The sequence below is a fragment of the Falco cherrug genome, chromosome 12 (assembly GCF_023634085.1).
Source record: "Falco cherrug isolate bFalChe1 chromosome 12, bFalChe1.pri, whole genome shotgun sequence".
NCBI lineage: Eukaryota > Metazoa > Chordata > Aves > Falconiformes > Falconidae > Falco > Falco cherrug.
The window spans coordinates 18113690-18129039 of NC_073708.1; the positions used below are offsets into that span (position 1 = coordinate 18113690).

General features: G+C 37.8%; 1 long non-coding RNA gene across 6 annotated transcripts in view; it reads left to right on the forward strand.

Annotated features, from left to right (window-relative positions):
• The window catches only part of LOC114017630 (uncharacterized), a 520469-nt gene that overhangs the window by 237516 nt on the left and 267603 nt on the right, over positions 1–15350 (forward strand). The gene's annotated exons all lie outside the window — the stretch shown is intronic.

The window sequence follows — 15350 nt, forward strand, 5'->3', positions numbered from 1 at the left end:
GCCAGTAGCCCTGCTTCTCTTGATTATTATGTATCTCATTATATATTTGCCAGAATGGGGTTATAAACCTTGTGCTCTGTCCAGATTCAAGTGTGAATAATTACATTCTGCCTACCTAAATTCCCACTGCAGTTTCATTTGGGTACAGTATATTTCTTCATTTCCTGCTCTCGGGCCTGTTCTGGCATCTATTGAAGTTAATGGAAAGTTCTCAAAGACTATGGTGAAGGAAAATTTCCATAAACTATGGTGTAATTCTGTTGTGCTATTAAACAGCTTGAGTTGACATAAGTACAGTCTGTATCTTATTATAAATTGCTTACACTCTTTATCTTTACCAGTTTGGAAAACTCTTCACATCTCATCAACATTATGTGTATATTCAAGACATAATGAATGGTAACTACAGTATTATATATGTATTCTGTTGGAGACATAATATCTGTTAAATTTACAGATACATATGGTTGATTTCAGTGTCACTTAATTTTATGAAGATCTTTCTTTTGACTTCAGTGAGGATGTTTAGGTAATACCTTGAGAGCAGTAGGACATAGTAGCCTTCTGAGGCACAGAAATTCTGTTCTGTGTCTTCTGTGGATGCATGCAGAAAAAAATAGAAATAAACAAGTTGTTCAAAAAATGAATTCAAGTTTTTTGAACCCCAGATCAATACCTCAACTACAATACTCCATGGCACTTCATCAAGGAATGGACGCAGTTGCAAATAATTGGCGCTCTATACTTTCTTAGTAAACTTCAGGATTTTTGCAAAATTTATTTTTGCTTTAATAACAGTTCTAGAGGCAGAAAATGCAGATTTTGATCCCTCTCACTTGGCTCTAAGAAGTTCCTTAGAGGAGATAAAGAGAACATGTCTCAGTGAGCAACTCAAAACAAATGCAGACCAAATTGTAAAGTTAATTCAGACCTGAGCTTTCCTAATGTTTTGGGACACTCAGGCCCATCTTTAGCCAGAATAGATTTTATTTAGTATTTTGATAAAGGGTCACTGTCTAATGGGACTAGATGACTCTAGGCTGGAATGTGTTTGGTAGAGTTATTCTGACCTTCTTTTCTGTTGATGATTATGTTTTATAAGTTATTCCATTCACTGTCATTCTTAGGGCTTTTGACCATATTCTCATGAGCCAGGCCCAGGCCAGGGCAGGACAGAGGCCATCTCTTTATTCCTCCAAAGTCCGTGTCATGTACTTTCAACTTTGGACTGAGCTATTGGCATGGAAATTGACAGTTTTCTAAATATACATAATATCTTTTCTTTGGACTTAAAGCCAGGAGTAGGGCTAGTTTAAAAGTCTGTGATGACAGCTTCATACCATTTCTCAGAAGTCAGCAAAGGAATTCTGCAGTGAAGCTAAAGCAGTGGAGAGAATCTCAACAATTTAATTCTGTGATTCTTGTGACAGTGGGAGGTCATTTTAATTCAAGAGCAAAACCAAGAGTCTTGCAGTATCACATACTGCATTTAAAAATCCTCTAAGTCAGAAGTGCGGTACAGGTAAGCAAGCCGGTAAAAACCCTCCTGACAAGAAAGATGGTTTTATTTTATTTAATTTTTAAATGTTTCTGCAGCTTGCTAGTTTCATAACCTAGGGCAAGTTTAATTAAAGTCAATGAAGCAGTTTAAAGTGAAGAAAAAAGCAGCATTAGAAAAAGTGTTGATTGTTTTCTAATTACGCTGTGGACTTCCTCTGTAATGGATTCTTGCCTTTCAGCTCTAGATAAAGCCACTGATGTATGCCAATATAGATGGGAGACCTGGGAAATTCCTTTATAAAATTTACTTACTAGTCACTTCTCTAGATAGCTTAGCACCCTTGCAACATGATCCATGTCATCGCTTTCTGTCAACAGCTGGACAAGGTGGAATTATTTTCTGAAGATTGTAACAACAGAATAGCATATCATGTGGGAAGGTTTTGCACATATAGTCTGAAAACTTTTTGGTTTATGAATCCTTTATTCAGAGAGCAAACCTGTATGATACTATTTTAAGTGTCCAGATTCAGCCTGAGCAGAGGAATACCAGTGAATATGGAGAATAATAGTTGTTGTGAATGCTGATTTGAACCCATGGATGATCTGAATAGGATTTTGTTTTGATGTGGCTGGACAGCTTGCCTACAATACAAATGGCACCCCTCTTACCCTCAGTGTAAGGATTTGCCAGTTGTACATTGCCTCCAGTCATTCCTTCCAAACGTTTCCACAGGCAGTGGCAGTCAGTATTTCTGCCAGCTGATCATCAGCCAGGTTTGTGATCTGACAGTGATTTGCTCTAGTAGAACCATTAATCTCTTCTGGAATGGTGCATAGAATCATTGAGATTGGAAAAAACCCTTGAGATTGAGTCCAACCATAAACCTAACAGTGCAAAGTCCACCACTAAAACATGTCCCTAAGCACCATGTCTACATATCTTTTAAGTACTTCCAGGGATGGTGACTCAACCACTTCCCTGGGTGGCCTGTTCCAGTGTCTGATAACCCTTTTTGTGAACAATTTTTTTCTAATATTTTACCCTCCCTTCTGTTAGATGCAGCATCTCATGCTTTGGCCTTTCTGACACATCCCAGTTCATCTCACCTAACCTGCCAGAGGAAGGTATTAGGAATACAATTTGTGTTGTAGCCATCTCATCCAGAAGTTTACCTTGAGGTTTTATATTTTCAAATCAATCTGCATATCAATAAGTACTCCCACTGAGCTTTTAGGAAAAAGCATGTGCTGTGTTATACCAGCTATGCTGTAAAAGAAAAATCAGATTTTATAGCCTGCTGTAAGTCCCCTTTGTTCAGGACTACATGTTAAATAAAGTATGTATTACAACTTTTGATACACTTACTCCTTTGTTTTATTTTAGACGATTTATTCAGTCTTCAAAATCCTTCCATCAAGATTTTGGCCTGATGACTGTCTAGAGGCCTCCTTAAATTAGAGCAGGTACATTAGGTTCTGCACTTGTGAAATCCTGAATTGTCCCATTGTTCTTCATCACCATTTTAATGGGCGTATTTCTGGTCCTGATGAAGAAAGAGTCTGCTTGGCAAGATGTAGTAAACTAAGCATGAGCTTTGAGTGGGCTTGTTGATAGAGTTCACTAGAGGAATGTAACATTTACAGAGGAATTGAAATGCTCCTAGCAGTGCATTTTTCCTGTGAGAAACTCACTGAATGCTCACAGAATCAAAGGCTACAAACAAAATCTTTTTGCATCTCTAGAGAAGCAATGAATGCATTTCACATTTATTTTGCAAACAATCAACTTAATGATCAGGTTATTTTTGTAGAAATAATAACTTGTTTGTAACTGCGTATTGAAAAACACATCACAAGTCATTTAGGTTGCAAGATCAGGCACTCCCAGTTTAGAGGATGGCCCTAGAATCCTAAGTCAGCCTCCATTAGGTATGTGTTATGATAGCATCCTTCTTTACAAATCACTTACTATTCTTGCCTCATTTTGCACAAGAGCAATGATTTGCAGGGAATAAGGAAGGTGTTGAGTAGTTCTTTTTAACTTCATTACCTAGTCTGTAGTCTTAAGCCTTATTAATTGTCCACTGTGTCAGCTAATGTAATCCAAACCTGCTCTGCATTTGGAATTATTAATGTCTTTTTACTGTTTTCAATGGCATTCTTCATTATAGAATTATCTGAATACTTCCCCAGTGAGTTTTTCTGTATGGGGGAAGACAAGAATATTATCCCCATTTTATAGCTGGTAAAGTGTAAATTTGCTGAGCAGTAGTAAGAAGTCAACATGACTAAAACTCGTCCTGGCACTGTTTTTAAATTTATATCCTCTCAGGGACATTGCATGTCCTTATGTCCCTGTATTTTGTGTAAGGGTAAATAGGAATTTTGCCTTCTTGTCATTCTATCATTCATTATGTGGCCTCTCTGTATTACTCCATCCTTTATTTGGGCAGTTTCTGTCTTTTTAATCTTTGCACACTGGGATTTCCCTTTAGGCCCCCATCATTTTTACTGCTCATATCTAGACATTTCCACTTTAGAGAGAATAAGATCAAAATTCTGTTTAATTGTCCACTATAAAAAAAATAATCTGGAATGTTTTTATCTGAAAGATGTCTTTTTAAAGCAAAATGCATTCCACAAAATGAGTACAACATGGACAGTGTCAGTGCTGACTTACTTGGTCCTGGGACTGAGTAATCCTTTTCAGGGACAATGAATGTGTATGCCATTAGCCAAGTCTGAGAGAGGATGCTGGTTAACATTAATGTGTTGCTGGTGGTTTTATGAAACAAAATTTTGACTGCTGAAAACTAAACTAAGCAAGTTGGGGTTAGTTTGGACAGACCACTGCAGGGTATGAAATGGTCCTTTGCAATGAATGGGGCTTGATTTAAACAGCCATGCACCAGCATGTGGAGTGCATATTCCATATCTAAGCCATTCAGTGGCTTGTATTTATTATTCAGACTGGCATTCACTTATGTGAAAACGCCATGTATTTAGATTGGAAACAGTTTTAAATAATTATCATAATAATAATATATCAACTCCAGCAACAGGCATATTTTATTAAGTAACACAAGATGTAGATTTGGGAGTGCTGCTAACAAGGTGGATCAGTGTGCTCCTGCAGCTTGGGCCAAGTGTACTGTTGATGGCGATTAGAAGATGGTGTTCACAACTGTGAAATCTAAATGCAGGGCCTTAACATTCAGGGCTATCTAGAGAAAGCTAGAATTTTCAATGACGTGCCTTGCTACAATTTTTCTCTGGTGTAATGTTGGTTGCTTGCAGTAACTATTTTTCTTTTCCAAAACAGTACAGATTTGGACACTGAATCATGCTTTGGTGTCCTGTCACTGTGCATCGCTGTGATCGCACGGTGCCTAATGGTGCATGGTCTGAGTGCAACATCACTGTTCCGAAACAGATCAACTACTAAACTGATAGGCAGTATAATGAGAAACTCCTGGCGACAGCAGGTATTTCTATTTTATCTGAGAATAATTCACTGAGTAGATAATTGGTGAATTCCCAGTGGGGAAAAAACTTGATTCTGTCTGAGCATAGGTTACCAAATCTACCACCATAAAATAATTGATTTTGTGATATATCAAGTAGGGACATAGTTGAGACTTGAACTTTTCACTTAGGGCCTCAGGGTGAACTTGAACCAAGCTCCCAAAGGTGAAGAACCAGTGCTTGACATGTGCAGGGTTTTGCACTCTTTACAGCCTCTTTAACTTTCATTTTCCCCTATTAATCTACTTTCACCAAGATCTAGATGTGCACAGAGTCTCATTAAGATGGTTGAGTTGTCATTGGAGATAATCACCAAAGGAATGTGTTATAAAAGGAGAAAAAAAGTATGTCTAGAAAGTCTGAATAATTTTTTTTTATGCTGTTGTTTTAGTGAAGAGGCATTGGATGCTGATAGGAAAGTTACTATAGCTATAGGGCACATTTAATTGCATTTGAGAAACTTCTTTTAATCCTGTAATAACAAAAAATTAAATCAGTGCTGACATTTTTTTGTTGCCAGAAGAAGGTAGTAAAAGGGTAAAGAAATAATTGTTAGTTCTGAGAATATAATTAGCAACTTTAATGCTTTAATCTAAAAAATGCATATTTTGAGCCTGGGTGAATGATTAAAGAAAAGATATTGAAAGCCTTTGAAATTTCTAACTGTTTGTTTTTAATTGTAAATTATGATCACTGTAATTAGCTCATTTAGTACATTTATAATGTAAACAAATATGAATATACGGAACTTCAGTGATATATTTCAGGGCAAATAAGAGCAACATTGTGACCCTGGGCTCTATTTATTAAGCCTTTCTTGTAGCGTTTGGCACTGCTTCATTCTTTCATACTGGGGTTTTTTTCCCCCTTTTTTTTCCGGAAGATAAAAGAAAGCCGTACATAATACTTGCAGGTCTCTGCTAAAGTCTTAATGCATCTGGAACTAGACGGAAGAAAATAGAGATAGAAATCTTGTCCTTTTTGGGCTTCATTTAACCTCACTCTGAAGCTTTCTTAGAGCTAGAGTATTTATCATATTAAAGAATAAATGCTACGTGATTTCTTACACATTAGGTTGTTAATTCTGAGCAATTAGATCAACTGGAAGTCATACTATGTTTCAGGTGGGCTTACCCATTTCCATAGTTAGGTATCTGCTGAAATGCAGTGTGTCGGATACTGGCTGTTCTGTTTCCTGGTGATGCACTTTATGTAGCATCCTGGGACTGGATTTCAGAGATCGGCTCCTTTTCCGATACGTGTGCCGGCCCACACATTGCTCAGTAACACCAACAGGAGCCAGGTGCCTGGCTAAGAATCCCTGCATGCTAATGGAAACACTTAATGAGTAACAGGATGTTTTTCCCCCACCAAGTTCAAAGATTAAAATTTTGGGGTTTAGTCTCACCATTATTTTTGTGGAAAAGGCATCTTTTGTTACATTTCCAGAGCTCAGTTATCATGCTGTGACACACTGCATCCAGTTCTGATAAGTCGTGGAAAGTTATGATTAGTTAAGCTCCTTATGAATAGAGAAGGCTTCCCTGAAGGTTGAAACTGGCCTCTAACTTGAGATTTTAAATAATTGTTGAAGTGTTTTGACTAGGCTGCCTTTGTGTACACTGAACAGTTTAAGGTTACTTTTTAATCCAGTGGCGCCTGTTTTATGATGTACACTTGCTGCGGATTGAATGTTGTTCTGTTCATCACTGCCAGCTGTCTCCTTGGGTTCCTGTAGTAACTAAGTTATTTTATCTCAGAGGAATGAATTGTCAGTAACAAGCAAATAATAACTTTTCTGCTGAATTCTCAAGATTTTTTTAAAAAAACCCTCTTCTTCTGTCATACTTCTCCTATAATGTAAAATGTATTGTGAGGGTTAGTTGCTCTATTCTTGCGCTGTGAGCCTTCAGGAGTCAAAATGTTTATAGCATGAAACAAAGGTAGAAGAGGTACATATTGCAGCAGTGTATTCACCATATTCTGTGGATATTTTTTAGCTGAAGGACGTAAGCCCTGGTTATTACAGCTGTCACGGTGACATCTGATATTTCAGTATCAGTGATTGCCTCACCCACCACATGACCCTGATCAGTACTGTGATTCTCTGTTCGCTATTAAACTGTGAAAGGTCTTGGCCCTCCAGGTGCTGTTTCAAGTCTGAAATAGCAACTTGTCTGTCACACTCTCTCTGCCTAACTTAATGCTTAAGGACCCAGCAAAAATATTTAATGTAGACAGGGCCTCTCATACAGCAACAAAGCAATGAACACAAGTCTTTTTTCATGGCTGTTGCAGAACAAGGGCACCAATTATGCATCGGTTATTAAAAACGAGCAAACTTTGAAGTGATCTTGTGGCTTGAATCTCAACAACTATATTTTTTGTGTTTTACTTCTATTTTTGGGGAATGCATTTGCTTCTTGAAAGTCCCGAGAGGTATCTTGAGATTTCAGATAGGAATGGGGGCATATAATAGTATGATAATTTTCATGAGTCAAACCAGAAAAATTAAAAAATACTGTCATACATAATTGCAGATCCAAAGCAGACTTTTAGTGAATTTTTGCTTTTCTTTCTACAGCAGGGAAAAACAAGCAAACAAGCAAAAATGGTTCATGGAAATCTAGTTAAAAAACCTAAAGTTATAAACCAAATTCTGAAATTATGTAGCTGAAATGAATAGACTTAATGATGCATGTTTTTCCCTCCTTAGTAAGTACCTTACCTGTGGTAAGATTAATTTAAAAGTTGCTTAGCCTAGGCAACATGAAACACTTAGACAGTAGACTTCTCTATGTAAATAGGTAATGCCTATCAGGCCTACCTAATTTTTAGGAATAAGGCATTGGAAAAGATTCTGTTCTTAAGATAACAGAGCTGGCCTAACTGGCTGTTGCTCTCTATATTGTACAGGCATTGACACAGTGGTTGTCAGATGTTTCCAGCCCTGAATGCTTATCTTTTTTAGCCCTGTACTGTGGTTAAATTCATGTAAACTGGTATGTGGGGCCTAACAGCCAAGAACAAGGGTCTGTATGTTGAAATTCAGCTGCATCTGGATTGTACTAGATATTAAGTAGATGTAATGCCAGTGTCATAAAGAGGTTGCATAACCAGCTTTTGTAATTTTTTGGAGTGATTTTAGGTTCTTAAGTGTAGTTTTATAAAAATAACATCTTTGGTTTGATGGACGTGCTTGTGAGCATCTGACCTGCAATTCCTCCTCTAATGCGGAAGGAAAGGCACTTTTGTGCAGAGTGCTTCTGGTCACCTCTGCTAAGGTAGTGCTGAATTTCTTACAGTGACCCCCATGAACAGGATCTCTAACAAACACAGCTGCAGCATGTTATATTGGAAAATGTTTTTCTTTGAAATAGAACTATCCACGCTTTCATACCCTTTGTGGTATATTCTGGATTGCATTTTTTATGGCATGAAAGGTCCTCTCCATGTTTTGTCAGAAGCACCTCTCCATTTATAACGATAGAAGTATATAATATGTATAGATGCATACATAGTGTATATTATATATATAAAAAAATAAGTGTGGGACTTCATAGCTCATGTTAAGATAAGAAAAGGCCATCCTTTAAAAAGAAAACCTTACAAAATTTTATATAGATGTAAACTAAAGTTATGAAGTTATATATGTGAAGTTAAAAGGTTATAAATGCAGTTCTGCTTATCTTAGTGGAAAACCAGATCAGAAATTGTCAGCAGAGTACATTTAGAAGAGTTCTGTCATGACTCTGAAGATGGAAAGCAAGATAGACAAGGATTTAGAGCTAATGTAAAGAGGCAAAGAGAGAAGGGAGGGTATGTGTTCCTGAGAGAAAATGTTAAAAACAAATGAAAAAAGTGGGAGAATTAAGGTGTGTCCACTCTGAGCACATGTTTGACGTTAATTTGTAACAGGTAGGACTTTGCTGTCTGTTAAATGAAAAACTACAGCTCTGGTGAATAAGGGACACAGACTGGATTTCTGCCCTTCTGTGGAATATCCGTAATGGCTGAATGTTCTCCATGTATCCATGATCCATTTGGTAGCTGGGTCTGTACTGCTTTCTGTACACAATATTTACTGTCATCAGAGATTTCACACAACCAGAACTTTATGGGCTAGAGATGGGGTCATGCGGTTCTACCAAATCCTAAAATTAAAGGAGAAACAACCACTGTTCTACTTTTTTTTTTTTTAAACAAAAGCAGTTGCTAAAATTTTTTGGTCATTTGTCTGTGGACAAACACTGGATTTAATGCTGCTATTGGCAGTTTAGGGATGAAAGGCTTTGAGTGTCGTGTTCTCTGGAGTATAGCTCTGTGCTTGTTCATTTTCTCATATGAGATTTGGGTGTGCTGTTGCAAAGCCTTGGTCTTCACTATGCTGATATGTTTTCCACAGTGATTATGACTAGGATCCTTAAATGATACTCTAATTACCATTATTCATAGTAATGGCTTATTAGTAATAATTACTAATAATAATCTTGATAATCCCCTAAGGAAAAATACTGTAGGTGAAAAGCCACAGATGGAGTCATTTTAACAAAAAAAGACTTGTTCCTTGTGACCATCTTATAATAAAATAATTAATTTCCAGCTTTTTTCAAGGGTGGGGAAGGGATTTCTGGAGAGACTTCTCTCATACTGACCATCTCTGCCCACCTGAAAGGCCCCAAAAGTTAAGAGTAGAAGAATGAACAGGCCTCTGCCCTGATCCCTGTGAATAATTTAAGCAGCAATATAACTTATTTCCGTGAGCCTTCTGTCTCTCCTTCACTTCATCTTAATTTTCATGGCCTTTTGTGTTTCCATAAGCCTGTAGAGTGTGTGTAGACAAAAAGTGTAGTATTCATAGCTTGGTAGACAACACGTTACCTGAAATTCTTCAGAAAACTTCTTTCTCACAGGATATATTGCCAAATATGTATTGGTTTTGTATTCTTAAATTCACTTTTAAAAAATGTGCACAAAGCTCTGGCTGTGTTTATCTACAGCTTTAAAAAAGTACCAAATAAAATGAACAGCATTCCATGATCTTTTAGTCTTCAAACCCAATAACAAAATCCTTATTCACTTATACAAGTGCGTCTCTGTCCAGTGGTTTGTCCCATGCACAGAATGTGCCTGCAGCTCTTGGCACCATGGAGGGCGGAGAAAGAAATATTTCTCATTGGCTGGGAAGGCTCCGTGCAGATGAAATAACGTAATCCCAAACGGTGCGCTCAGATTTTTTCAATAAATGTTTTTCGTCACTACAGAGCTTTATATAACAGCAGTAAAGGCAAGAAAGGAAATTAGAAACACAGCTGAGACTGCATCTCATGCTTCATAATGGCCTAAAATTCTTACTGTTTATTAAAACTAACACCCCTTGTCAGGGTGTTGATCAAAAATTCTCTGCAGTCTCTTTTCTTTGATCTTTTCATTTTACAAACCGCTGATATTTGTTGCTATTTCTTTATTTAGTTTTATGTCTAAAACATTGAAACTCAGAACTGCTTTCCAATAATGCTGCATGATAGGGAGTAATCCTGAATTCATTGAGCCAGCAAACTCATCACTAAACAAATTTGCCCGCTCCCAAAGAAAGGAGAACTCTGGTGTAACAAACAGAAATGGTCAAAGTTGGCGCCAGAAAGGATGCTTTCAAAAACCTGTCGTGTCTGTGGGCCTCATGCTTATACTACTGTCCAGTCAGATTTCACCTTTTGTTTCAGCAGCTCCCTGGCTCCTGCACATGCAAACATTTGAATTTCCTGTTGGCTCAGAGGTGAGATTTATAACATTTATTAAAGTTGCTTTTCACTGTGAGTTTACTGGGCAGAAAGCCTAAGAAGGCCTTTTTTTTTAAGGGGGTTTAATTGCTTGAATTTACCAGAGGGGTGAACATTATGCTTTCTTTGCAACACCACTATCCACTAAGATTGCCAGGTGTTGAATTTCCCTAGAGGTTCCCTATTTATTGAAGGAATTCATGAAATATCCATCTATCCAAAGCTGGGGCTCCTACCATCCCTTTCTCATTCATCGTCTTGATTTTGTTTCCTTCATGGCTGCCTTTGAATTTCTTGATTGATCCTGTTCATTATTGTCCCTTCCTCTCCTTAAGTGTCCTCCCTCATCTCTGCTTGAGCACCTCGGCCATTAAAAATGGGCCAGACTGGCCTTAAGAATGAATATGCCTGAAAGCCTTTTGCTGTGACGTGGCTGCTGGTGCAGAGAGACAGTGCAATGTTGGAAGTATAGCAGCACCTTTTAGCTGCATGAAAAGAAAGATGAACAGAGGGCAGGAAAAGCAGAATAAGTGGAGGGAAGGGTGAAAAGCAAAGAGGTATTTCGCAATGTTTAAAATAAAAACCTATAAATAGCCCTTTAAAACCATGAATGGACTTCTCAACAGATGGCAGCCCTACTGTCAAGCGAGCCCAAGGCGGGCAGACCATAATTGTTAGCAAGTGTATTGTTAAGGGAATTTACTAATTTACTGATGCAGCAGCCGCTTCAGTTGAAGAATAAATTGGAATATTTTGGTGCATTTCCTTTAAAAAGTCATCCACTTTTAAGTCTATGTATTAAAATGACAAAGTCTTAAATGGGGGTCTCCTTCACTAAACAAAAGATATGCAAATTGCATTTCAAGATTTATATTATGATAAAAACTGGAACACAAAAGAGACATTATCTTGCAAAAATGTAAAAGTACATTGCTTCATGAGTCTATAATGATATAATGTGATGTTGATGTAGTTAAAGATGTCAGAAGGGAGACAATGACCTTAAAAGTTTAAGGCAGACACATTAATATTGATTGATTTTTAAGAGATTGAACAGCAAGAATATATCTATATATAGCCTGGATATTGGATTGTTTGAAAATTTGAGATGAGATACAGAACATTTCGGTCTTGTAATGCTTTAGACCTAATAGCAAGAACATGCGTTAAATGCAGCCATTTGTACTACAAGAAGCTGGATGACAATTTGCCTTGAATTTAGCAGACTGTAAACCTATTTCTCGTAAAAATCAGTGGTGTTTGACAAAGCTGGATGATCATTTCTGGCTTAACCACAAATGCAGGTCTGTCATATGAGATGTCACAAAAGTCCTAAGGGGGGGTAGGTGGGTGTGAGTTGGTTGGGGTTTTTTTGTTTGGTTTCACCCTGTTCTATACATACGTAGATCTATATGTAGTCTTACATGTGTACACACACACACACATGCAGACATTCCTATAACATATTGAGTGCTGTAAAACCTCAGCACCTTCTGGCTTTGAAGCAATTGTATGTGACTGCGCATCTATCATGTCATTTTTTCTTCCTACTTTTCCCCAAGCTGGGAGAATGTAGTCAGTAACGTTTCTTGTTTAAGAAAGTTTAGGCTCATCTTACATCCGTGTTTATGCCAGCAACATCATAAAGAAATATGCCTCGCATTGAGGTGGAAGCTGCTAAATATCGTAGTATTTTTTTATTCCCTTGGGGCAGTTCATTTTATCGTCTCAGGTTGATAAAAGTTTCATCTCCTTGACAAATGAGCCTTACTCTTAATGTAGAGACTCCCACTGGTCAGAGAAATCGAGATGTTGGGTGTGGTTGGCCTTTTAGACTTTTAGGGACCAGGCCACAGATGCCTGGGACACAGTGAATAAGAATTTAACTTGCAACAGTTTTCTGGCAGCAGAGAACAAGTCTAACCTCTATGAGATGCATAATCTTGATGAGAAGAGAACCTGCAGCATTGTACAGCCTGGAGGTTTTCATTCAGAATCAGACCTCATGAAACATGAGGCAGATAAACATAAGGTGTAGACCACATTTATAAGAAGGGTTTTTTTAATATCTCTTTCCAACAAATCATTAGTCTTTTGCCGCCTTCTCCCCACATATGAAGTGATAGAAAATAAATATCTGAAGGAAAGAGGACAGCTGGGAACCTGGAGTTGTGTAGACATTTTTGCATAACCAAGAATTCTTGTTTTCAAGAAGCAAAGACATGAAAAATTATCATGTGGCCACTTTGCCTCCAGATTCAATTTTTAAAATGTATAACCAGGAATAGAAAAAGATGGATACTTTTGGGGAGAACTATCAAACAGCAAGGTGTCTGGGTGTCATAGCTACATCCTGTAAACCTCTACTTATTTTCACTGATGGCAAAATCTGCTTTGACCGTCCAGTATAGGAAAATAGCCCTAACAGCTTGTTTAGTAAACCAGAGAAAGCAGTGTCTCCAAAGGGCCTGGCCTGAGTGAGCATCCAGAATCCCAAGAAATCTGAAGGCACTCAGGCTTGATTTAATTATTTTTTACTACAAATCTCATTTCAGAGAATGATTAACAGGAGAAGAGACATAAATGGCAAAGTCTTGATCAAGGGAGCTGCTGTCAGGGTACCATCTAGATAAATTAGGAAAAGAATGCTCAGGTTTCTATGAAAGACAACTAATGACATTAAGTCAAAATGAAATAGAAAGAAGCAGCACTGCAGGATGAAAATTGTAAAAGACCAGCCTGCCCTGACAAAAAACGCTGAAAAATTTCCTGAACTGAAAAGTATTTGGAAGTGCTAAGGAATTACTTTCTCTGAGTGCCAGGCCTCGAAGTTACTCAGGACTGAAGATGACCCAGGGGCACCAAATTTGCTTTTTGGGACCCGTCAAGGCAAAGTAAAGGAATGTTCTGGAAGGATCTGAAACAGCTGTAAGTAGCAGCACTACAGGTGTTCCACATCTTATGTGCTCACTCTACTCAATAGGGATCAGTGCCTTCACTTAAATCTGAAACAGTCCTATCCAGAGGCAAGCAGACAGTGGATAAAAGGAGAGCGTGAAACCTACAGCCAGTAAATGTTAATGTAATTCAGAGAACCTGTTTACAAGAAAGCAGAAATGATAGGCTCATGAAAGGAGTGGTGGCCCTTGCTGAAATCATGGGGAAATTTTACAACTGAGCTGAATGTATAAAGAGAAATTTCTCAGAAGGTAAGATTTGTCTTTAGGTATACCAAAAAGGATTTTAAAGAAGTAAGTTAAAAATAACCAAAAGACTTAAACAAAACACCCCTTCAGTGGTTAAAAGTGTACACCTGGAAATCTGGTGTTTAAGCCAAACCAAAATGCCACCTTTCTCAGGAGACCTTGAATTGTTGTTTAAGTATTGACTTAGTCTTCTAAGAAACACTAATATTCTTAACTGAAGGAGATCTTCTGTTGGAAGGCTTCTGGCTTCAGGTGTAGATTATAATATAGAGTAACATTTACTGCAGCCAAGCACTTAATGTGATCGGTACTAAAACTGTATGAGATTACTTCTCTGTGATGTGCAAAGTGAATGCCAGGACGAAGCATTGTACCTGACTGCAGTACCATGAAGTTATGCTTCAACAGCGCTCCATTGTAATGTAGGATTTTGAAGGCAGGGAAGCAGTCTCTGGAGTGTTGCACATCAGCAAGAAATTATTTTTGAAAGTAGAAAATAAAGGAAGAGTTTGAACTGATGTGTAAAACAAATAAATGGGAGCAGCAAAACTTTCTGTATTAGTATTACACCCAGCCATGTAATAACTAAATGAAGCATGTATTTAAAATTTGGTGAGAAGCTTTTGTACATTTTAGTTCTGTTTGGCTCAGCGGGTGTGCTGCACTTTAGACTTCAGTCTCTAGAGCTGTCAATCCAACAACTTTCACAAGCACTATATTCACTTAAAAGCTGAAAAAGAAAAATAGAAGGGGATGATGTTAATAGCACTTAGCACTTGTATAGTTTTTTCCTTCCTGAAAGTGCAGTGTGAACATGAGGTAATTAAGAAGTACTTTGTCTTGGAGTTGCAGATGTGTATCTAAATAACCTTTAAGCAAAGAGAACACAGACATGTAAGACCAAACTCTGCCCAGTTGCACATTTTCAAGGTTAAATATTGCAAAGGGGCATTTATGGAATCATTTCTGCCTGTAGTGGGTCAGTAAGTTCAGCTTGTGGAAACCTACACAGTGTATTTCTGCATGCAGAGCTCCTTCTTCGTTGTGTGAGGAGCTTGCTGTAATAATTTTGGGGTTTATTTGATGAAGTGCCTGCTACAGGAAGCCACTGGCAAGTTGTATGAGGTGTGTTCTTTGAGTAGAGTCAAAATAGGTAGTTGGCTTGCACAGGTGCACCAGTTACTCAAACTGCCAACAGCTTCTGTTGCAATTCTGCTGTGCCTGCTTCTCTCCATCAGCTCCAGCATCTAACCCACCTTATATTAGGTATTCTGAATATGGTACACAGAGTCTTGTACTCTTGGACAGATAGATATTAATTTAATCTGCTTGCTTA